We start from the raw sequence: 25991 nt of genomic DNA on the forward strand, positions 1-25991 counted from the left end.
GATTTTGGTCAGAATTGATGAATATGATGGGAAAGTCCAGTTCGTGTCAGAGTTCTGCTTTGTTAATGACACGGAGCTTCAGATCAGACAGAGGCAGATGAGATAAGAGGCAGGCGAGTAAGCAGGTTGCCTGTGATCGCTCGGCACATGATCTCTCTACCTCAAATTAGCAGATTATTTCCTCGCACAGTGCGGTGTGACTGGTAGACAGGAACAGACAGGCCTGTGATAGGGGAATCCTTCAGAAACTGTTTCTGATAAATAAACAGGTGATGAGTGGCGGGGATAACTGTGCGTGTTCCAGGAATGTGAACATGTATCTTGGCTCAAAACACACCATATTTAGTCAGCTTGGAGGTGAAACAACAGGTTTGTCAACTTCTGAAAAACAAAACTGAGAAAAGGTTTGTGGGTTTCGTGCTTTACTATTCAGGGAGACGAGTTTGACAGGAGGCAACGGTATTGCTGCATGCTGACATTTAACATTTTGTGTGTGCCATCTGTGGAGCCAAATAAAGCCCACACACTCCTCTCACCTGACCTCTCACAACTTTTATCTCCTTTATTTTCAGTTTCTTTCATCTTTCTTCATGTCTCTTATTCTCTAGGTTTTCCCTGCCTTGTGGAGGTTTCTCATCTCTTCACAACTATATTTATATATATAACAGCTGATCGTAGAGATGAAACTATTCGCCAATTAATCAAATTAGATGGGCAACAGAAAATTAATTGGAAACTAACTAACTAACTAACAGATTAATTGTGAATTGGAGGTTTTCGTCTCCTTTGATGATAAATTGAATGTATTCAGTTGGTCCGTCTAACAAAACAAGCAATTTAAAGATGTCGCTTTGGACATTTTACACTATTTTCAGACCTTTTATGGAAAAAAGAATGAATCGATTAATTTAGAAATAATTGGCAGATTATTATTATAACAGAAATAATCACTGAATCTCAATGTAGAGCTAAACAGACGTGGTTTATTTAAGAGCAGTTTTGACCTGATAATGTCATTGTTAATTTCTAGTTGACAACATTATCTAAACATATCACAAACTATTGTCTGTCATATGTGAGTAGTTCACAGGCCAATACACACTTCGAGTAGATAACAGCATGCAGTAGCAGGTCTACTCTGGAAAAAATCTAAAAATTGGAAAAACAATCTTCACATGATGCAAATTATTCAGTTTTAGAGTGGAGGCAACAAGAAACGGTTTCAGGTATCCTTCTGTTATATGTTCAGCCGTTACGTGCACGGCTAAAAGCTCAAAAATGGCATCAGTTCACACACGACAAAGTCAACAAAGCACACACCTTCAGCACAGAGTTCAATTCATTATACACCAACTGCCTCTCTGTTTTTCTGAAATGTGGGAGTCACACACACACACACACACTCCTGTAGATTTTTCTTTTTGCAGAACAGCACATTTTTAGACTCTGGCAGTAACAGGGTGATGTACCTGCTATTTACAGCTGTGTGCAAGATTCAAATTTGTTTTTCTCTTAACGTTCAAAGGTCACGCTCATCTGCTCTAAATGCCATGCTAACAGCGGGTGGAACATCAGGAAATGCAGCAAACTGCAGAGAGGAAAGTGACATTTCTGACAGAAGAGACGAGCCAGGTGGTTAATATTTTACTCAATTTACTGTAGTGACTGGCAAAAAAAAACACTCCTACTGCTGTGTGTGGCTGCAACTGTAGAAATCCTCCTTCATGCATGTATCTCTCTGCTGGAAAATCACAACGTAAAGATGGCTGCTGGTGTGTAGACGGCCTGAGCTCATTTCTGATGGGCACCAACATCAGAGTGTCCAAATGTTTCTGTAATTATTCAGTTTTTCATATTTCATTTACAGAGATAGCTCTTCAGTGATATTTTGTACAAGTTTTATTTAAATATGGTGGTTCTGTCCAGAAAAAAAATCAACAACTAAACTGTCAGACCTTTGCCACTGTTTCCTCTGTAATTAGTACCAAATTAAATAGTTCCGTCCAGTATTTATTTTTAGAAATTACAAATATGAAGGTCCAAATACTGTTTCAAAGCCAGAAATACGGAATCGTTTATGTATTATTGTGTCTTATGTGTCATAAAAGTAGTCAAATTTAAAACATATTGTGCTTAAAACCGCTGAAATCAGTCTGTTGAACACATCCAGGAAAAATAGAGAGGACATGGCCTCAGTACTGAGAGCAAAGCGGATGTGCTGACGGGAACAGCTGGGCTTCTGTTGGTCAGGAACTGAGTGATGCTAGTTAGATGGTAAATGAGGTAAATGCTGGTTGACCACATACGACGAACATGTGCTTACAATACTGTATCATCCGGAGCTAGTGACCACCTAAACCAGTAATTATGGTCAGGGCTCGAGCATCTGGTCAAGCTGGTGCAGCTTCTCTGACCAGCAGCTGGTAGGTTTTTTGTTGTTTTTTTTTTAATTGATTTGATACACTACGTTGGTCAAACAGCTGGCTGACCAATCCAGTCTCTTTGTAACCAGTTTCACTAGCAAGACACCAAAATCTGACTGTCAGCTTAAACTGAAATTATACTCTCTGAATCCACATGGACATGTGGGTCAGGCGAGGATCTGCATGACGTCAGGGTCGTCATCTGCCCATGTCTGCCCTCCATCCACATGCGGCCCAACAAACATATAAACAGACTATAATCACGCATTTAATAATTCCAAAATACCAGCACTCATTATAAGCTGCAGACAATTATTTCTCATAATGCAGAGCTACAGAAGTATATTGTAACATAAGACTTTAATGGCACAGCCAATTAATTAGTCACGGGAACATGAAGACAGGAAAACGAAACTGTGGAGGTGGTGCAGTCAGTTGTAATAACAGTTACGGTAATTGCTACTACAGAATGGCAGTTATTATAATCGTAATAGTACGTAATGTTGCTGTTCTATGTTTCACATCCCTTCAAACTGAACATCTTTGGGTATTGGACTATTTATAAGATAAAATAAGAAATGTGAGTATATGACGTTGGGCTCTGGGAAACTATAATGAGCATTTTTCACAATTTTCTGACATTTTAGAGACAAAAAGATCAATTAATGAATGAATCGAGAAAATAATCTGCGATAATCAATGGCCCAAAAACACTACTTACCTAAAACACATGGTATTATATCCATATGTATCAAAACATAATGTAATATATCAAATACAAACTTGACTAATTAAACTACAACACATCCGTGTATTGATGGTAAAACTGAGCCAAGTAAAACACTATGTATGTAAACATGTACTTTAATCTGCATTCATCTGCCTGTCATTGTAATATAACAGAAAGAAAGGCAGTAATGTTAATGCACTAGTAGTAGTAGTAGTAGTAGTAGTAGTAGTTGTGGTAATGTTAATAGTAGTAATAGCAGTAGTATCAGTTGTAGTAGTAGTTGTAATATTTGTAATGGTAGAAATTGTAATGAATATTGCTACTACTGTAATTACTACGACTATAATGATTAATAAAGAAAGTAGCTACAATAGTAGTTATCTTCTTTATTAGTAATCATAGTAATGATAGTAGAAATTCTAGTAGTAGTAGTAGTAATGTAAGTATTAGCAGAAATAGTGATACTAACAACAGCAGTATGAATGCATCTTGTATTTAATTTAGATTATTTTAAATTGTTTATGTTTTAATTATCATTGTAATATTTAAAGCTGTATTTCCTTTTCAAAGTTTGAACTGCCTTTGTGTCTGAAATGTACTCTACAAATAAACCCTCCTTTCCTTTCATGCACATCTTTAAACTCACTGGATGCTGCAGAGGAACGGTGATATTATCAGTTACATGCTCAAAACCAAAAGCCCAGCAGAGTGCAAAAAGAAAAAAAAAAAGAAGCGTAGCACACACAGCAGATTTATAATATCTGTCAAGGTGACCCGTGAAGATCCCAGTGAGCCAGAGAGGCCTTTAGAAAACACAAGTGGCATTCTCTTGGCAAATGTGATTACAAGATGTTCATGTAAAAGTGCGTGCTGAGACAAAGCGAGTATGTGGGTGTTTACCTGCGTGAGACAGTATGAGGGTGTTAGCAGGGATGTGTGTGTGTGGGTGTGTGTGTGGGTGTGGGTGTGTGTGTGTGTGTGCTGCGAGTGGGACAGGATGACTTAATGATAATAATCTCTCATTTCCATAGCCGGCATGCTTCACGGCCGGATCCTTGCCTGATTTCCTTATGAAGCTTCACAACAACAGCGAGGTTGACACAAACATCGGGTTTCATTCTCCACGTTAAAAAAAACACAAAAAACACCGAAACCTCCTCCTTTGATATCATCCGTGCTTCAATTCACTTACGCTACGTTTTGAATTAGACAGAGAACTCCAGTGGAAAACACATCCTCTGCAATTCAGCTTAACTAGTGAGTTATTTTAGGACAAGTACATCTCTGTCAGATGTAAGCACTGCGGCAGTGATGTGTGTTTTTAATGCTGTTATTGATTCAACATCATCTCGCATGGAGGCCTTACATAACCTGCTGTGTGCCAATGTGTCAGCACCAGACAGAGGCCCCTCGAGCAGGTTTCAAACACTGAATGACACATTCTGTATATATGTCTGATGCTTACATTGAAATACTAAAATCCAAAAGGTGTCAATTAATTGTGCTTTCTAGAGCGTGTAAATGTTATTGATGTTTTGTGACTGATTTCATTCACATTTCCTCATAATCCAGTCTGATACACAGCATTTGCTTTCTTTAGGAACACTGGGATTTCACCTCAGATTAAGTTGTGTGTTTCTGAACATGCGTTTGTAACGTGGGTCTGCCAGAGTGAATGGCATTACAGTTTCTTTTTGTTTTTTGTTTTTTTTTACAATTGGTAACACACATTTTCACCGTTTCAGTACAGTTCTCTTTACCGGCGTTAATCTCACGTTCTGCAGCCAAAACACCACGTACACATCTCAGGTTCAACTCTTGTGCCACAACACTCACAACATGCGTCTCCCAGTGGTGACATTTTGTCCCTCACTACACAAGAAGCTAAAGAAGAAGAAGAAAAAAACAAAACCCTAACAGCAGGCAGCATTACAACACATCTCACTACAGCACTGGGCTGGTGATTTCTCTGTCCTTCTACAGTTCAGTCTGTAAATATTTGGACAGTTTTCATCTGAAATGAACCAGTGAGGGTTAAAGTGTTGACTTTCAACTTTAATTTGAGGGAGTTTATATTCACATGCAATGAAGCGTGTGTGTTTTCTTTATACATACTCCTTCCCCAAGAGGTAAAACAAAAAGCTACGAGTCCCACACAGTTCATTTAATATGGATACAAACACCTCCAGACAGCCTGAAAGCTGAAATTCAACATTGAAGTCAGAGCTACAATAAAAACAAACATGTCACTGTTATAATGCTCGTGAACTACACTGTATAATCAATACTGTAAGTGCTGAATAAAGAAACACGCAGGAGATGAGGGGGGATGTTATTATTTCCCCTCTTAGGTCATAAATGACCAAACGGAGCAGATCTAAGGTCACATTGTTGTACAGTTTAATTTATATGTCTCCCATATACCGGAAACTGAACAGTCACTTCTTCAAAAACACGTGGATGTATCATCATTAAGGCATTAACCACAACAGCATAACCAGCTCGGTGCTTTCTGTAGGAGCAGGTGTAACTTCATCCCCGAGTAGGTGACGATGGTTTGAATGAAAGTACCGTATTTATTGAACAGTTTCACTTGATGTTTCTCTGAAATCAGATAAGGGTGAATTTCAAGCAAATGAAAAAGTTAAAATAGTTTCTTAATAAATCTACAAAGGGACGAGCACAAGACACATACTTATCCAGAGCAACTTACACCAAGCTGCGGTTCCCATGACCAAAATATTAAACACAGCTAAAAGTAAAAATCCAAAACTACCAGATACATTCGAATACAGATTAAAGCCTTTTTCACCGTAATACAATAACAATTTATCTATGAAGCACCACACCCACTTTAAAAGCTTCTGCTTCAGAAAATGGCGTCTCACACTTCCTGAATACATGGCCTGATGCTACACTTACACTCTGTTGCCAGTTTATTAGGAACACCTAGCTAAAACGAATGCAGTCGAATACAACAGTCCTGCAATAAATCAGGCCTTCGTGAAGGTTGTAAAGTTCAGTCATTGTTGAAACTGTTTTAGAGACCTGTTGAACTGTACTGCATTATACCGACTGCAGGTATTTGTATTATTTCATCCACCCCATTTATATCAATGAGGGGAGGCAAAATAACAGAAACACCTCAACAACAGCTGAACATTAAAAACTTCATGTTTTAGTCGGTTTACCAAATAAACTGGCGACTGAGTGCATATGTAGCTTTATAACTTCATACGGTGTTCCCATAATTAACAGTTTGATTTACTGAAGTGAATATTTAACACGTGCTGATAATCTTTTGTTTCGTGTTGTTTTGCCATAGACTGAAGCAGAATGTGTGTTTCTTCTGAATCTTAATATAAAATATACTGATTTTTATTAAGGGATTTTGTGGAGGTTAAACTCCTCAAACTGAACTTACTATGACATTAATCTTTACACTGTAAATTCATAATAAACACCTCTTATGTAAGAGCACAATGGAAGAAGTTACATAAAGATTTAGGATTTTTTGCAGTGAAAAGTATAAATTAATGCTAGATTTTCAGTTTGTTGTTTCAGTTCTCTCTCCTTTATTTTCCACACTACACCCTTTACATGTTTGTATTATCTGGTTCTCAGTTAATGCAGCTGACACAGTGCAACCTCCTACATGGACATCAACTGTGCAGCCCGCAGTCAGTTACCATTCAACCTTTAACATTTCTAATATCCATTTTATGCTGACTTAAAGCGAGAGACACCAGTGGGGTGAATATTATCTTCCTCACAACCGCAGGTGACTCAGAAACACACAAACACACTCACACGAGAAGAAAGATGTGAAACTTTATATATTCAAAGTTCAAAGAAAATGAAATTCAAACGCTGAAGTTGATTTCACAGCTTGTTTGAGCAGGTTTGAATCCGTTTTGGGATTTTTCTTTCACTGCAGAGAGGCGGATATTGAATAAGAGGCATTTAGTTATTCTCTTGTTCTCTCTTACTAATAATTTTAGCCATGAAACAAAGTTCAAGGTGAAGTTTACAGAAAAATAGAACTGTCACTTTATATGCTATTGATCATTATTTCTACTAAATAAGAGAGTGCAACTTTGACAGTGTTTCTGATATAATTATTCTGTCATGTTTAAAATAATAATAGTACTTTATTATAGTACTAACGTCACTAATACACCATCTACTTCTCTTAACAGTCTGTAGAAAAACACTTAATCATGAATTCCTGCCTGTGTGACTTGACATGACTTCTCTCTCTCTGTGTGTGTGAAAGTGTGAGAAGGAAAAACAAACCCAAAATGTCAAATGTCTGCCTTCTCATCACACAGGAAGCTTATCAGGCTGTGACATTTTGATTATCTGTTACTTGTTGTTTTTTTATGTTTACAGAGTAATAACACACCTGTCAACAACATCCAGAGATATTTTCATATCAAGCAAAGGAAGTCGTGACATCTTGTTAACATTTTATTCATATCACGCGTTGTGTTTTTTTTCCCCTCTAAGAAGTAAACAGTTTTTAAACCATGAAAAATATCTTAATTTCTCTTTTAATTCGGCCTTTTTTTTTTATAAACACGTGGGCAGCGATAACTCTCCGGAGTTTGTGGATATATTTCAATAGATATTCTTCATATCGGTAGTTTAATAAAAGGTTTCTGAGAAGATACATTAAATAATAAAGTAACGCGGCTGTATTGCGATGGAATAACAAGATGAATAAATACATCAACACCGCCAAAACTAAAATGCGTTAAAGGGCACAGACTCGCCGCCCCGCAGTGACGGAAGCAAACTGTGTATGAGACGTGACCAGAGGCCAAAAGCTAAAAACAAGGATCACATCTAGATTTAATTTCATGACTTTTTCTTTTTTGTTTTGCGTGTTTTTGTCTGAGAAGCTCGACTGACGTGTTTTGTTTTTTTTCAGGCCATCGCGTCTCAACACACAGTGATCTGATGAGGACGTGAAGTTTTCATGATCAGCAGATGAAGACATCCATGTGGAAATCACAGTCACTTAGTCAGTAGCCTAATTATTCATCACACCGACCAACAACAGCTTGTGTATCATTTCTTCCACAACCTTGAGTCATTTCCTGCAGCTTCGGCCGATTTTACATTTGATTTTTCCAGCAGCAGCAGCAGAGAATGAAATATAGAAACTATGCTGCTGATAAATATGAAGAAATATTTCATTTTCTTCCTCTGATTTTTATAAAATCTTCCGAAGTGACGACGTGCTCGGACACTTTCACCGGAGCGAAGTCATGCCCCTATCGCGGCCCGCACGTGTGTGTGTTGTAATATTTACTGTTACTAATATTTGATGAAGCATTTCTCTCTCCAACACCACACTGTTTATTAGACGGCCTAAAATCACACACATAATGCGGTTGAATTATTTAGATATTGATGGGGATATATTTCTTCAGGGGACTCACATGTTGGTCAAATACCTTAATAAGCCCACGTGGGAAAACTCTCACGCATGTTTTCGTTTTTGTAAAAAATCACATTTGACTTGTCTTGAAATTCTGGTCAGAAAAGAGACAAAGAGACAAAATGACCACATTTTCTAATGACTCTCGTGGATCCGCACCATGTAAGACACACAGGAGGTCTGTTGCGAACGATTTCACAGAAGAAGAAAAAACTATACGCTGATTTATAATATCAAATCGTGTATATAATGTGGCTTTTGATAAATTTGATTACTAAGAAAAATAGAAAAAGAGCATGTTTTTATGTTCAAACCAAAACGGCAGCGCAATTCAGTTTGTAGGAATATTATTATGTGTATTAGAGTTCCACAGACAGAATAGAGACACTGTAAAGCAGAATAAAATGACTTTAAACTCACTATTAAGCACCACAGCCACACTATCAGCACCTTAAGTAATATTTTTGGTATATTATACTGAGGATTTGGATGAAAAGTGTTATTTTTGCCGACAATCGCTGTGTAAACTGATATTAAGATATCAAAGCTCCTGTAACAGAGAGTTGGTGTTTAATCAGGTAAAACAGCGGCTGGTTGCGGTTTGTGTTGCTGTTGGATCGAAAATTAAAAGGAAAACGTCGAAAATAATGTTTTGAATTGACTGGAAAGTATTTTCAGGTGAGTTGAAGGATTGAAGGAGAGAAAAACAGTGTTGGAGTGAACAGGCTGTTTTCTGTGGGGAGGAGTCGCCCTCTAGTGGAGAGACGACGGAACTACATCCCTCTTTCTGTCTTTGTAACAGACACACAGTGGCATTCACAGTATCATGACTTCACATGACTGTCAGTGGCCTCTCCTGGTTTCAGGTTCTTAAACACCCACACAATGAGATCTACTCCCACCAGGGAAACACTCACGCCACGATGAATTATTAATGCTGCGGTGAAGCGGAAACGCAGTCAAACACTGGCAACGTTTCCTGGAAAGCAGGCGTCCCCTGTGTGATCAAAGCGACAAAAACTCAGGAAACATTTGGAGCAACACAAAGAAAAGCAAACCTCACTTATAATTTTACAACTTCTGCTTTAACTCTACAAGTTTACAGTCTTTATCGAGGCTCACATAAGCTCATAAAATATGATGCATTGTACGAGTTAAAGCAGCATACAGAAAATAATAATAATATTTGGTAACTCTGCCCGTAAAGTCAACCTGCTCAGGTATCTTTGAGAAGTACGATGACTCGTGGAGGCACTGCTGTGTGACCTGACCTCCTTATGGACCACTGACAATTGCTGCATCAGTATTTATCCACTCTCAGTGGTGGAAAGTAACTGAGTACATTTACTCAAGTACTGCACAAGTACTATTTTATGCTACTTTACTTCTACTCCACTACGACTCAGAGGGAAGTACTGTACTTTACTGAACTGCATTTAACCGATAGCTGTAGTTTTTTTACTTTTTATATTACGATTCTAAATAAAAAGAAAAAATATGGGAAAAAAGATTAAACCTGTGGTTCTCAACCTTTCTGGGCCACTTTACAACAAAGCAGTGTCTAGTTACAGATGTCTACGAGTTGTTGGCAGCTCCACCAAAGAGACATTTCATTCTCACATGGTTTAAATAACGAGGTCAAATTATCCAACATTTCCTCAAGAAGCACAGATTAGAGAAAAGTCCAAAGAAATGAATACAAATGTCTGTAACAGAACATTGTTTTGTCTTCTTTCCTCTCCCGTTAATCATCTCATGGCCCCTCAGATTTATCTTGTGGCCCTTTGGAGGGGTCCGACCCTGGACTTGGGACCCACCAGATTCAATTTTCTATAAAGTTTTGTACTTTTGATGCTTTAATTACATTTTGTTGATGATACTTTTACTCAAGTTGGATTTTGAATGCAGAACTTTTACTTGTGATGGAGTATTTTTAGACTGTTGTAGTGGTACTTTTACTTACACTGAGGAAAGGATCCGAGTACTTCTTCCACCACTGTCAGCTCTATGGATCATTTTGGAAAAGCTCAGATTTTGGGAGGAAAAATGCTGCTTTTGTGTAGACAGACGGCAGAAAAGCAGAAGAACATCAATCTATTTTTTAATCAATGCTGATCTCTCAATATTTAGTTTTAATAAACAAATGATTCGGCGGTGGAGATGATTCGTATCTTCTAACTGTCGTTTCTTTCTGCTAATCATTTCCAGAACAGAGACTTACTGTACTTCCCATAAGCCCTGTTGTTTTCTGTCCACGCCCTCCCCTCTCAACGCCCAGTTTGTTTTAAAGATCAAGAAGAAGAGCGGAAAGAACTGATTACAGTCACCTCACGTTCAGACCAGGTAACCTGACGTGAAGTTGAAACTGCGTGGTTAGAATTGAGAGGCAGAGGATGGTGAGATTTTGGAGGCTGTAAAGTTTTTATTTCGGCTGTTTGGTACCAAGAGTCTCGGTGGAAAATGAGCTTTTCTGAAGGGATTTACAAGAAACATCAAAATGAAAGTCTGACTTATTAGCTACAAGTTTTATTCCACCAAGTAAAATAGCTTGCAAGACATCATCGCTTTGCACTTTTTTAAAAATTGCCTTTCAGTGATTTTATTTATGTTGCACGACATACACAACGATTTTTTTATTGTAACGCACTTTGTAAAAGGTGCTATATAAATAAAGTTTATACGACACACACTTTCAAACACTTTGGCTCTGCTGCTACAAGTGTAACACTGTATTTTAAGATGCCAACGCTGCTATCTGCAGACACAAGAAGTTCCCAACTCAAAATCTGTATTATAAATCTTTTGTTGCAGCTTTCTTGTGTCTATTTGTGACGAGCATTTAGAAGAGCTGCAATTAACGATTATTTTCATTTTTGATTATTTGATTATTTTCTTAATTAATCGATTGTTTTGTCAGTAAAACTGTAAAAGAAAATGCCCAAAAAGATGTATTCTAATGAATAGCTTGTTGTATACTATCAGCAGTCTAAAATCTAAAGATATTCAGTTTACGGTCATATATGACAAAGAAAAGCATCAGATACTCACATTTGAGAGGCTGGAACCAGAGAATATTTGGCATTTTTGCTTAAAAACGGACTAAAACAATAAATTAATACATTTTCTGTCCATCGACTGATCAATAAATCGACTAATCCTTGCAGCTCTAGTATTTAGTTCCCTTTATTTCAGCGTTTTCATGCTCCATTTGTACATAGGTGTAGATCTCGATGATAGATAAGTGATGTATCCTGTACTTTTGCTGTGTGGGATCAAAACCTGAATCTAAATGAATGAAAAGGAGACACAGCAGACGTCTTCAGCTCGTAGCGTTTGAAGATGCTGAATGTATCATGGAGGCCACTAGAGGCTGACAGTCCTCTCAAATGATGCCATCTTGTTTGAAGCTGCAGTCATTGCACATATTTCACAAAGCACTTTTAGGTTTGACAGGTGGCCGTTTTAAAAGATTAGTCGAACCCTTTAACCTCCATATTTCACAAAGCAGAATCAGGAAGTTAAGCCTCTAGCAGGAGGACATTAGTCATTTTACTACGGGAGTTAAAAGAGTTTGAGCCGATAAATGACACAGCTAACCGTAGAATATGAGCTTCTGAAAACTTCTGTCATTTTGCGGCTTCTCTTACAACCCCTGAGTAATGAGCAGAGTGATGTTTGTGGCGTTTAGTCATTTACTGTATCTCGCAGCGTAATTCTTTTTGAGTAAAAGGTGCAACAGAACACACACATCCACACACGCCCACAAACTAATGACCTACTACTGTTTTCACCTCGACAGGATATTCAGCTTTGACATTTATTGATTAGAACCTGACGTCTGACTCATGAGAACACGAACACACACACACACACACACACACACACACACACACACACACACACACACACACACACACACACACACACACACACACACACACACACACACACACACACACACACACACACACACACACACACACACACACACACACACCATCATTTAGGATCTAATGCATGCACTTCTATCATGTGACAGTTTTTAGATATTTTCATGTGAATTTGTTCAGTTGTATTCTATATTTTGGACCATAAAGTGGGCTCACATCCAATAATGAGAAATTGTTTTCTATTTTAACTCTATTTAAATGTGATTAACATCTAGAGAAAAAAAACAGTTTTACAAATGTCCAACGTCTCCGTCTCCACATCACTCGAGCCCACGTGGTGCCATCGACCCCACGGTTGAGAAACATTACTACGTTACAGTACTGACTCATGAATGTCTAAGGTGAGAAGGCATTTTAAGGACGATGTCATGGTTTCACGTTCAGACAAACCAAAACCACTTTGATTCAAACCAGTACCAAACTTACACACACACGCATGCATACAAAAGCAATTCTGGCCCCATTTTGCTCGTTCTGTCTTTTGTTGTTTTCTTCTTCGTTTTATTGCGGCTTGTCTCTGTCTGTTCTCATGTTCGGTATTTACTGTAAAAGCACTCACGGGATTAAAAAAAAAAGAAAAAAAAAGCTCAGCTCGTTTCAAGTGAAGTTGAGTCAAATTTGTTTCTGCTTAAACTTTGGGCCTCTTTAACACACACACAGAAGCAGAGGACAGACACAGCATGGATAAATCATTTGGACATTTTCTGTGAGACTCAAAAAGTCAATGTTAGCACCTAAAATAATGTACATTCGAGGTTTTATTAATGTGCATAATTTATACAAATAAAAATCTGCTCAGTTTTACTTGAAATTCTTGAGGGTTCATTCTTGACCTTGGAAACAACAAATCTTAACACAAGGTCCATTTAGCAGCTGTTCTGGAGAATTAAACAGCTTCTAGATGCATTTGTGGTGAGATTATTTGGTCAACGTCTGTTTTTTCAAGGTCCAGAATGAACTTTCAATCTCAGCTTTTAGAGGAAACATGGATGAGAAGTCCTCAAAGTGTGTAGACATTTTTTATTTTGACCATCTGACAACTGGACAAACTCCATCTGCTGAGGAGGATTGTGGGATGCAATCAAAAGCTCCAACGCTGCCACTAAATGGACTTTGTGTTGAGATAGCTTTGTCTATCTATACATGTATTTCTGATTAAAGGGAGGATCATCACTCAGTCATGTTGCTGGTTTTTAGTCTAGTTGTCTGTATATTAATAGAATATTCCCTTGAGACTAATACATTTTAATGTGTGCAATCATTTGTATATGCATTAATTTGTATGTGACATTTCAGTTGGAATATTATCACAAAAATACAGTCTATTCTCAGACCGAGAGAACGGGGCAGATCGCTGTATACCTCAAGGGAGCTGTGGTGCAAAGTCATTTTCTAATCTCTCGTTTCTGCTTTAATCGCCTGGATGACACATAGCAAGTTCTCACTTGTTCTGTAGCTGCTCTTATCTGCCGAACTCCAGCCCTTTCGAGAAGAAAATTAAAAAAATGTCGTAACATATTCTTGTGATGTTGTTGTATCCACCTCGAGGTGTAAAATTAGGCCCAGCCGACTGAAACCTCTTTCAAAAGCTTCATATATAAATTTGACGTTTTTTTACGGTGGTAAAAGAAATAAGTGATTTAGAGCACTGAAACTTTGTAATTGACAACAAATATGCTGAATTATTTTCTGTTCTATTAAGCGCACATCACAACCTGAGAGCTATCTGAATATTTCCACTCACTCACACTTATCTACATGTGCAAAGTCATTAAACAGTGAACAATGGTTCAAATGGACTCTTCTCATAAACACCATTAAGCTTGAATGTGTGCTGTGACCACTACTGGTACCGTAAAGCAATGTTTCGATGATGGATCCCCAAATTATTTGTGTTAAGTACACATATGCATGCCTCAAGCACGGGTGTGAGCATGACTGACATCTCTGCCAACTACAGCAGTGAAGCGCTGACATTTCTGTATCGCACTGGAGTTGCAGGGAGGTGGTGAAGGTGGATGGTGTGCGTACCAGTTGTTTTTAGGTTTGGGCAACAACAGCACTTTGGTTAAGGTTTGGGAAAGATCGTGGTTTCCGTTAAATGTACTAAACATGTTGTGTCTCTGCCAACTGCCAGGGCTCAAACATCACCATTAAAAACTTTAAAAAACACTGCGGTCACTATGAGCAGATATTATATTGCAAGATCGGTTATTTTGGAGGAAAACAAATTAAGCATGTTGCCAGTTAACATTTTACTGATAAATTCAGTTCAGTATCAACAACAACAGATACATTATTTCACAACATTTCCTCGTAATCCGGCCAGCGTTACTTTTCTTTGAAAACGTATTTGCGGTCGAAAATTAGTTGTGTTATGTAATTTCTAGGAGACAGGATTGGAATAGTTGATAGTAGATAACTCAATTTAAAGACCGACACATCTGGCTGAGTCTGTGTTTAGATAACGTCATCTTGTCACCAAAGCAAAAGTATCTGGTCAGTGTTGTAATGTTTCTGCTGTTTGATTATTAGTGGATGCTTAAATGTAGTAGAAGCTAGATTTAGAAGTGGCTAGATTCAGCTTCAAGTCGACACTGGATGCTAACAAAGCTAACAGCAAACTATTCTTTCAAGTTAAATGAACAATGTAGTTTAGTGGACTCCTTTAACATCATCTTTTCCAGGTGTTTCTTCGTTTCTTGCCTGGCGTAGCTATTTATTAATCCATTATCTACACACAGCTAACTCTCCAGTGGATGGAGCCTTGCTGGGAAATGTGTCATGCAAATATTATCCACGTACAGTTTAGATAAGCGCTCACCCAGGGCTGGGGCATGAGTGACAGCTACATCAGATACTGTAATTTTTAAACGTATGGGGGTGAGAGAGTGTTGAGCTTCTCTACCCGGCAACAGAACGCTGAGTCATCTCTGTCATAGCCCTCCCACGCCTACCCACGCTGCACTGCTCTCGGTCTCTCTCAGTGGTGGAGATGCACGGCCACGGACATGATACCAAAACTAACTGCATCACTTCATCCAGGCCTACAGATGACAAAAACACACATTTACCGTAAACGGGGGGGGGGAGCCTTGACGGTACAGGGTTGGCATAGGTGGGTGTGAGTGTGTGTGTGTGTTTGTGAACCACCTTCTGACAATATATGGAAACTGATACCACTTATAGAACATTATGAAGAACGTGTTGAATGAAAAGAGTGATAAAAAGAGCGAGAGAGAGAGTGAAAGAGATATTGATATTGAGACCAACTCTCTGGGCCGCAGTTTGACGATACTGAACGCTGACATTTATGAAGGTCAAGGTCTAAATTTATCACGACAGTTCAGTGGGAAAATGGCTCTGCTAAAAAAAGAAAAACAGGCATCAGATGGCAAACAAGTGAAATGAGACTCACAGATGTAATTAAATTGAAATAGCTTCGGTCTTTGTGGATGGACAGCTCTCGACTGGACAGTTCGTAAACAAACCAACGCACTTGAATACAAAGCCGGCCGTAACTTCAACTGAGACATCAAGTTCTGCATGTTTTCATCATGTGAACTTTTCAGTTTTTACACAGAAATGTATTTAGATTAGAAAAGAAAGGTCTTTAATGTTTTCCTCAAACAGGAATAAAAAATAAAATATAACTGCAAACCATTGCCCCTCTTGCCTCTCTTGACCTTGGTATTTTTTTTCTTTCCAGATTGAATGAACAACTCTGTTCAAGAAATGATGCAGACAAGAATGACACGTTTGTTACTTTTTCAGCTGTTCAGCTGGGAGCCCAAATTATAGAGTACTTTCTACAGCTGTGCAGCCACGAGGATCTGAGTAACATAAAAATAAAAAAAAATCGCCATCTGCATGTTCCAGATGTTCTGGACATGACTGACAGACTGCATGCGACTACAAGTGTGCTGACTAGACAAGTCTGGAACTATGTACAGACCAGGTGACCAAAAAGAAAAAGCATCACTTCTCTTTGTATGACTTTGATGCTTTTTGTACATGGAACACCACAGAACACCACGCTTCAATTTGAGCGACTATTTGCGCGAATCCCTGGGCTTTATGGATCTACTTCATATATGTACAGAGACAAGAGGAAAAAGGTTTCACAGCACTGACGTTTAGCTAGGTCATGGACTTCCTCCCACTGTACAAAAAATGGAGCCAAAATATCCCGGATACAGCCGCTGCAATCTTGCGCTGGTGACGTAATTTGGAGCCAGAGTCTGCGCAGAGGTGATTGGCGAGTGGAGCCGTTGTATCGAGGTCCCACCAATACACGAGCACACTACAATCAATCACAGCTGTCAATCATGACGTTTGACCCAGCGTGTATAGCATTAAATAACTAATTAAATTGGGAATTGGGAAAAATCTATTTGATGTGTACTTTGATTTTTTAGTTTGGCTCATGTCCCATCTGCTAACATAGAGGGGGCGACTGAGATATGAGCTATGTAAGTAGTTCGTAGGGTAAATTAGCAAAGCAGCTAATGTTGTAAGATGCAACTCTTAGCCAGCACTAAGGCTGGCTTCTACTAGATATGTTAGCTGGTGTGCAGTGATCAAGCCCCCATGAACAGCGCTGGGCTGTGAGGCAATTTTGTCTTAGTGAACAAAGTCAGAATTACAAGTCACATGATCCCCACTTCATTGGAATGAATGGGGAGCCATCTTGGAACATGGTACCCAGTTCTCTTAATAAGAAGGGATGGTTTCATGACCATGCTAGCTGATAGTCAGATAAACAGAGAGTCAAACAGATGCATCTGTGAAATGATCACTACCCAGTCAGCCACATAGATCTTAATCATGCCAGTTGGTGCCTGAGTGTTATGTTCAGATACACAATCAGATGTTCGCAGCTACTGCACACCCAAGAGCTGACCTCCAATATGGCTGCCAGAGGGTGAAAATGTAGATATACAATGATAAGTGGTCTCTATATGTGTCTAAGGTTTCTGCCACTGCAAGTATTTCTGGACCTATAAAAGCAATGAGTGATTTACCAATGATGAAACAAACCACACATACGCTCATCTTCCGAATTCCGATAATTCACAAAAAGATGTATTTATTTGTTCGTATCACTGCATGTCCGACACATTATTAAAAAACTACACAACAGCATGCAACCTGTGCAGAAATACATTAGTCACTTATAGCTAGCCGACTCAACAAAGCCTTTCAGTTGATTCAAAATGTGAATCTGGAGCACAGTACGTGTGTTTTTGATAGTCTCCTCTTACGCACATTGAAATAACATACTGCTCACAGATCTTGTATAATGTGCGTCAGTATAGATTGTGAAACTCCCACCAACGTCACTAAAAGACTCATTCCTGTACACAGATCGATCAAGTGCTCCTGATTTGGAGCCCTTTGATCACCTTGTTCCATCTGAAGACAGCTGCTGTAATATCAGCAGGATATATAACACAGTCACTTTCACTTCAGCCCTTCACAGGTGCGGTCAGTGCGTCACAGCATGATTACATGACTAAGTTTGGAGAAGCGGGCTACTTGCCAAGTGCCAAATATAGCCGATATTTGCTGCAACCTGACCGACTGCCAAAAGAACAAACACGTTTGTCCTCACAGTGTTATTCACCGTCTCTCTGATTATCCACTGTCAGATTTTACATTACATTTCTATTTTTAACCCCTCGCAGCGGGACGAGAAACTGCTTTTGCGTGCTGTGCTATTTATTGATCAAGGAAAAATTATTCACTACGGTCTATTTACACAAAAAGGAGATTCAAAAACTGCTTTTTTGAAGACTTATGAGAAATAAAATAAACTTAAAGTAACATCAAATAGCCATTCAGCGCCTCTCAAAGTGCAATCCACCAAAGTTCGGAAAACATTTGTAATATTTTCCATCTAGCTCTTGAATCCTTCCTGCTCTTTAGCCGTGCTCTTTACAAATAAACAACCTAAAAATTAAAAATGTATCTTTTACTAAACCTCTTAAAGCAGAAATGCTGATCTTGAATGATGGATCAATTGTCCTCAACCAGACCATACATTAAAATCTGAAAGAAGAGACTTTCCTAGAACTGCATTCCTTCTTAGCTTTATAAATACCAGCCAATGCTGAAATAAACTGATGTCCAGCTTGCTTTCACTCACCAGTTTGTCAGTCTTCATCCTCCTCTTCATCAGAAAGTCTTCAGTGAAAACTAAAAGGGCAGAGAAAGAGAGAGGAGAGAGGAAAGAGAAGAGAGAAGGAATGTTTTAATCACTCTGAGCCAGTTATCTTCCCACACACATTGCTGAGTGTCCTACTCACACAGACACACACACACAGAAACACACATTCATACTGAGATACCTCCAAAAAGGTCAAGATGAATCAGGCAAAGAGAGAAAAGAAGAGGGGGGCATGGATTCAGAGATCGAGAGAAGGGCAGAAATAGAAAAGAGGAATGAATAGAATGTAGAAAGAAAAGCAGATGACAGAGTGAGGAGAGCGCAGAGACTGGAGAGTGAGAAAGAATGAAATGCATGGCTTGGCTGAGTCATCGGTAACCACCACTTCCTTAGTAGAGCTCTCTACTAATGAGTGGCCAACTTTCTGAGGCAAGCACACACACACACACACACACACACACACACACACACACACACACACACACACACACACACACACACACACACACACACACACACACACACACACACACACACACTACTCACACCATTTTCCCTAAAGCATATATGGGATGACTCTGTGTGTGTGTGTGTGTGTGTGTGTGTGTGTGTGTGTGTGTGTGTGTGTGTGTGTGTGTGTGTGTGTGTGTGAGGGAGCCTGAGAAGTCGACCCATGATCTGACCTTGCTATGTGTGTCATGAGAAACATCATGATCTGCAGCTAAATTCCCAGGAAAAAAAAAAAAGATTTCCCAGAATTCCCAGGGGGGCATAGTTTCTTAATTTTCATCCATCCAGAGAAGGGTTACTGATCGCCCTGCTTCACATCTATACTATACATTGCTGGGGAAATCAGGCTAAGAACCTGGCTTGAAGGAATAGTTCATAATTTTTAGAAAAAGTGCTTGTTTGCTTTCTTTCCGAGAGTGAAATCAAGAGATCAATATCAATCTCGTGTTTGTGTGTTAAAGTTATGAGTATGTAACTTTTCAGGGAAGAAATGACATTATTTATTTTACAAATTAAACATTGACTTCATAAGCAATAAAACACACCTTTGCTCAAATCAATACACAGAGGTTTTGCTGCTACAGCATTACTTGGTCTGGTATGACCTCATGTAGCTAATGTTAGCTAACGTTAGCTAATGACCTTACTTCACAGGTCTTTTCTACTTGTGCTACTGTTACACGACATTTTTGCATTCATCATTATCCTTAAATTATAATTTGTAGCTACACTAGCCGCTGTATAACAAAAGTTGCATAGGCTTGCTTTAAGTACAGAACAAGAGTCATGTTTAGTATAGCTTGGCATTAAGCCTAGCAGCAGGGGGGAAACTGTGCCTACCAACAACTCTAAGCTCGCTAGTCGACACATTGCATGTTGTTTGTTTAATCCATACAGAAACAGAAATGTAAAAACGATGATTGGTGCTCGTGCGGGAACCAGATTATCTTCTGAGCAGCATTGCAGAGCAGATTGCCTGATACTGTGCGGAGGTTTCAGTTTTGATTAGGCCTCTGTAAAGGCACTTTTTAACTTCACTGTGACAACAAGACTTCAGGATGCTGCGCACAGAAACTTCGCCCGACTGTTATTGGCCAAGAAATAGTTCCTTCACATATGTAACTCCCCCTAAAACCACATTTTTTTTATGTACTTGTTAAACTAACATGTACAACATGTTAATTAGCGAGCTTTAGAGTTGTTTGTGGGCATTTCTTCTTCTAACTTTGGACAGAGCCAGGCTAACGGTTTCTACTCCTTTAATAGTACCAAAATAAGGCCTTGTTCGAGCACATTGTTGAGGAAAAGTTCTGTGATTCACGAGGTTTGTCTCACGTGCTGAATTGAAATCTGAAATCTGAAATCCTGCGTGAATAAAATGAATGTTCCTTTTGCGAGTGGAGCCACAGTGCAGTAGCAGTCTCAAAGCAATATGGGACGGAAAACGCTGTCAATAGAGACGAAAATAAGGCTGATGGTGAAAGTGCTGTTTGGTGACCTATGATGACCTGTGAATCATTACAGATGGATAAATCTTTGATTCTCAGTCTGAACCTGAGTAGGCTGGGCCAAACCACATGGGTCTCGGGGCGGGGGGGAGGGTCATTTCTTTTAATTCTTCTTTAATTCTTTTAATTCTTTTTTTTGTAAATCACAGCACTTGAAACATCTGCACCTTCACACAAGCACCTTTTGTGACATTTAGGAACTTGTCGTCTTGCCTAAGGTTATACACATTGACACAGCAGTAATGACACAGATAAAGTGAAAACAAAATTACTGTATCATCCTGAGAATGTATCTTCTCCTGTGTTATTCAAGGCCTGTGTACAGTCACATGTAACCTTAGAGCCACTCACTCTGATACAGTCTGTAATGTTTCAGGACAAGTTTTAGCAATGCAGAGAGGCAACCTGCCTCACATCATCCATAATACCGAAAAGTGTGAATCCCTGATTTGACCATTATTCTGTTGTCTATATTCACAGTATAAATCCGCCTGCCTCTGAAGTTATTGAGGTATAAATTAATTTCTGGCCCGTCCAGCTCAGTCTCCTATCTGGAGGAAATCATGGGAGGCAGTTTTGTAAAGTGCACACACTTTTTTACAACACACACATATATACAAACCCTCATATACACTAACAGACACACAGGCGAGTACAGACTTGGACATGATATCTCATGCATATTATGTGTAGTCAAACTGGCAATGACAGAAATGGGGAACCCTCACAGATCATTGCACCGGATGCTGCTGTAGTTCAGCCTGGTTAATTACATATACTGTATATTGGTGATGAACAGGATATGACAGTTCTGCAGTGTTACTGCTGCACTGCAGAACTGCATGTACCAGTTTCTGGGAGAAGACCATCCGGCTAGAAGCTAAACTGCATTATCACCGTACAGCCCTGTCACCCAGTCACCACAGTATCCTTACATATACAGTGTATAATGTGGCGACCATGTAAATAGAGGAACACGACAGTGGCCCCTTCTGCAGCTCAGTCAGTTGACACCAAAACTGGAGCTATCATTGCAACTGATGAATGTTACTTGAAACAACAACCACTGGTGAAGCCATGGACCCAGTAAATACCTAGTTACAGTATCCAGTATATAACTGTGACCTGTTTTCTTATATTGTTTTCTTGCTTATTTACTTTACTGCCTTGCAGTTATACAGACTCAGTGCATAAAGAGAAAAATATTGAAAGTATGACTTTGAGAAAAGCTGGCTCAGCAAAGTGCTCATTGTGGGAGGATTGTGGGAGATGAAGTCCACAGATGAGTCAAGGAGAACCATTACACATAATATCAGAATGGCACAACGGTCTATCTTTAGTGTCCGTGTGGGAATAAACCTTCAACCCTCGCACAGTTGTTGCTATGGGTTATGTGCTTAGGCCTAAATACTGTGCTACTGTACTTTGAAGACATACTGGTTGTACTTCTTTAAAATAAGATTGTATTCTACATTTATTTGACTTTCAGAATTGTATGTAATTGGATAAAATGCAGTAAGATTAAAGGTGTTTTTAAAACTCCTGGTATAGTTACTGTAGTAACCATGGCTGTTTGGTGCCAAAGATAAGACATACATGCATGTGTGTACTGTATACAGGTACATCTGAATAAGCATATTACAGTTGGATTACATTCTTGGACAGTCAAGTGGTTTTGTTTGTGATATGGTGGATGTTCCTAAATGACAACAGTGACAGAAAAATAATCTGAAAAACATGCAATAGAATTGTAAACACATTTTTCAACTAAAGGCAATAATATACTTCATGCCATTCACTGAATAGGTCTGGTTTCTAACAACTAAAACAGCTGCTAAACAGATGAAAACATGTCTGGCTTACAAGAACAGTTTAAGTTTCCTATGATGGTCTAAAATAAAATGACATTTAAAAAGAACAGAATATATCTGTTCTTTATATAGAAATTCTGAGTCTTTCAAAGCACTGAGCAGGATTTTCCTCCTTCAAATGCCATATAATTACTTTTCCTACAAAGTCATTTTTTATGGTTGGTTAGTAGTCTGTCAGCAGCTGTGTCTGCAGAGACTGCCTTCTGCCTATGTTACTGTTGTTGCATTATTTCTGGATGTTCAGGACATTTTATCTGCCATTGGGCAGTGGTTGGGTGAGGCTGCAGCGCCTGAAACCAGTACCGCAGATTCTTTGAAACATCAACTTTCAGTTGTTTTGGTTGCTGAGTTACATTAGCAAAATACTGCTACTCATACATCCAGCAAATACAGGACAACATCATTAGAGTTGTTGTGCTGGTCACCTGATGAACGTAAGCCGGTATTCACTTGCCTTGACTTTCTGCAAATACTTTGATATCTTGCCAAATGTTTGACTTTCATGTTGAGCAGGTAGGATATAGCTGACTTGTCTAAGTTTGCAAGCTGGACATCTTCCAGGTTTTATATAAGTGAAAGCTAAAGCTACATGGTGTTGATTCTCAGTGGGATTGTCAGCACGAACAACTCCTTCACATTTTGTGTCATTTGACCATTCATGTCATTTGATTAAATGTTACATAAAAACTTAAATTTGACATCTCAGCACCTTAATTTATTCATTCTAATTCATAACTATTTACACACACACACACACCAAAACAACTTTTCACTGTGTTCTTATGTTGTACTTTATCTTGTTTTATGTTTTATAATGCTCCTTTGTGGCTTGGCCTTTAAAAAGTGCAATACAAATATTATTATATTATTATATTATTGTTATTACCCAGAGCCAGATAAATAGATTAATATGCTCCCTGTACACTAGGCTCTACACAGCCTAGATTAGCTCAAACAATGAAGGAGGGAACAGCTTTTTTACATTAGAAGTTTACATTAGACTGTAATCTGAGGCATTATCTTATTAACATTTCTTCCTCGCTTACAGATTGGAGCCCAGCTGCCGACACCCACTGAAGGCTAGAAGCTGCAATACTATATTCTCCTACATTAGCACTGACTCATTTAGGCACTCCCATGAGTCTGTGTTGAGTAACCAGCAACTTCTTCCACCTCTTAACTCTGCGGGGCGTCCCCGTGACTCAGCAGGTGAGAGGGGTCCAAGTGCTGACCTCACTCCAGAGTACTTGCCAATGGGAAGAGTCAACAGGAGGGGGCTGTGTCACTTTCTTTAGAAGCCTTTATTACATTTTTCCACACAGGACATTAAGTAGTGTTGTTAGTCAGGAAACAGCCAGGGTCCAATCCAAAAAGGTAGTTGTTTATTGTTGTGTGTTTGATTGTGATTGTGATTGTCAGTCCAGGGCTATAGTGTCTCGATTATATTATATTATATGTATAACCTCTGGGATAAAACGGAAAACATGAACCTGTCTTGTGGTTCTACTATACATAAAATAGAAAAAGTAGAAATTGCTAACTTTACTGTCTTTAACTCCCTGCTCAGTCTAAGAAGGTAATGGTACTGTAACTTCACAATATCACTTTATGTAAAAGCTAATCTGAAATGGCCCTTTACCTGACTTGGTTTCTAAAAGCCACAATATGTTGAAGTTATATTATTGCAGGTGAAAAAAGACATTTCAACAGAACATTTCCATCAGTCCGTCTCTCCTCCAGCCCTTTCCATTTCTTCAAAACAACGCTTCCACCTCATCCTCTAAACTATGAAGTTACCATTACTGGTTGCTGCTGTTGACGTAAAGTGGAACAATTTGTCTGGTGGTGTTTTACCATGGAAACACTGTTGGGCAGGAGGACTCGGAGATTTCATAAGTAGTGGGAATGAACTAGCACCCACACACACACACATTTACTGTATCTCTCTTTTTCTGTTAATGTCACAGTATATTTATCCATCATGCACATGTACAGGGGTGGACAAAATAACAGAAACATCCATGAATACAGTACAGTAGTCCTGCAGTAAATAGCAATATGATATAGCTTGTTTGGTTTGTTTGTGTGTTTTTACTAATACAGATTTTGCCTGTTTGGCATAAGTTGTGATGATTTATGCGACTTTCCCCTTCGGCACGCAACCCTCTCACCAGAGAGAACGTCAATACAAGATCATTCTGAAGGAAACTCCCACCTCTTGCATGAATGTTCAACTCGCCCATCCACCTCACTGACCTCCACTCTCTTAAGGCCAGGATACACTTGAAACTAACTAGTTTGTATGATGTGTCGTCGGGTGAAAATCCTGCCGTCATAGACAGTGGAAAGACACAAGGAATCTTACAAACGGGGATAAAGGACACATACTTTTGGATAGTCTCTCCTCGAAGGCATGCATGGTGTTGCACTTGTGTTTGTGCGTACGAAAAGTGATGGAAGCGGTTGTGTGAGAGCTTGATAGTTCAAACCCTGCATACTTTGTCACCTTCACACACCTCGTCAATTGTTGTGTGAAGTGGGTGTCATTGTTGTATTGTAGGTTTGGGACGCAGCCCCCTCAATCCCAATGTTAAAAAGGTGTGGAGGGAGGGGATTTCAGGTGCTGTTCGATGACCCCCAAGCACTTCAGATGAAGTATACTGATCCCTATACTTTCTGCCTCGCTACATACAGGGCACACTACTTCCTGCAGTGGCACTTAACGTTGGTGTGGAGTCGTCCAATATGAGTGTAATTCTGAGGACTGGGCTGTGCCACAATAAATAATGTTGCAGTATTTATTACTGATGCACCCGCAGTTCAGGCAGCAGCTTCATGTGAAGTTGAAATGGACAGTAGGTGTTAGCTTTAGTAGAAATCTAAAGTCATAATAAACCAAACAGAGCAACGCAAAGGCTGAACAGTTGCTGCCTAACCGGCTGTTGCATCAGCTGAAAACTCTGAAACTCTAAAAAAATATGTAACGTAAAAAGATGAATTCTCTGAAATAATGGAGACACCAAACATACTCTAGCAAAACTGCATGATCAAAGAGGAACAGTGGTCACTCAGCAACACTGACGTAATGATATTTAAACAGGATATTTACTTAGCAACACAAACCAGCTGCAGCCTCCAACTTGATCATCAAGACAGTCTTAACAAAAACTTATCATTGCCTCAGTCATATACTATATTGTAGTGTTTATTTTATTTTGTCTGCCTCTGAAAAATTAATTCCCGGCCTCCCCTCCCTCGTCTTTACTCCCACATTCCCTCGTCCCCCCATCCAGTCTGGGAGAGTCCAGTCTGGGTCTAGGTTGTGAGTCAGAGGGACCAGAGGATCTGACTCACCTTCTCTCAAGTCTAAACAGTATTAGTTTC

At 39.1% G+C, this 25991-nt stretch overlaps 1 long non-coding RNA gene across 2 annotated transcripts in view; it reads right to left on the minus strand.

Moving 5' to 3' along the window:
• LOC139294285 (uncharacterized) overlaps positions 1-25991 on the minus strand; it is a 72949-nt gene that overhangs the window by 35117 nt on the left and 11841 nt on the right. For both annotated transcript variants that reach the window (XR_011598401.1, XR_011598400.1), the window contains exon 2: positions 18698-18747. This is a non-coding gene — a long non-coding RNA (uncharacterized lncRNA). The remainder of the gene's footprint in view (positions 1-18697; positions 18748-25991) is intronic.

Source organism: Enoplosus armatus, chromosome 12, assembly GCF_043641665.1.
Source record: "Enoplosus armatus isolate fEnoArm2 chromosome 12, fEnoArm2.hap1, whole genome shotgun sequence".
NCBI classification, from domain to species: domain Eukaryota; kingdom Metazoa; phylum Chordata; class Actinopteri; order Centrarchiformes; family Enoplosidae; genus Enoplosus; species Enoplosus armatus.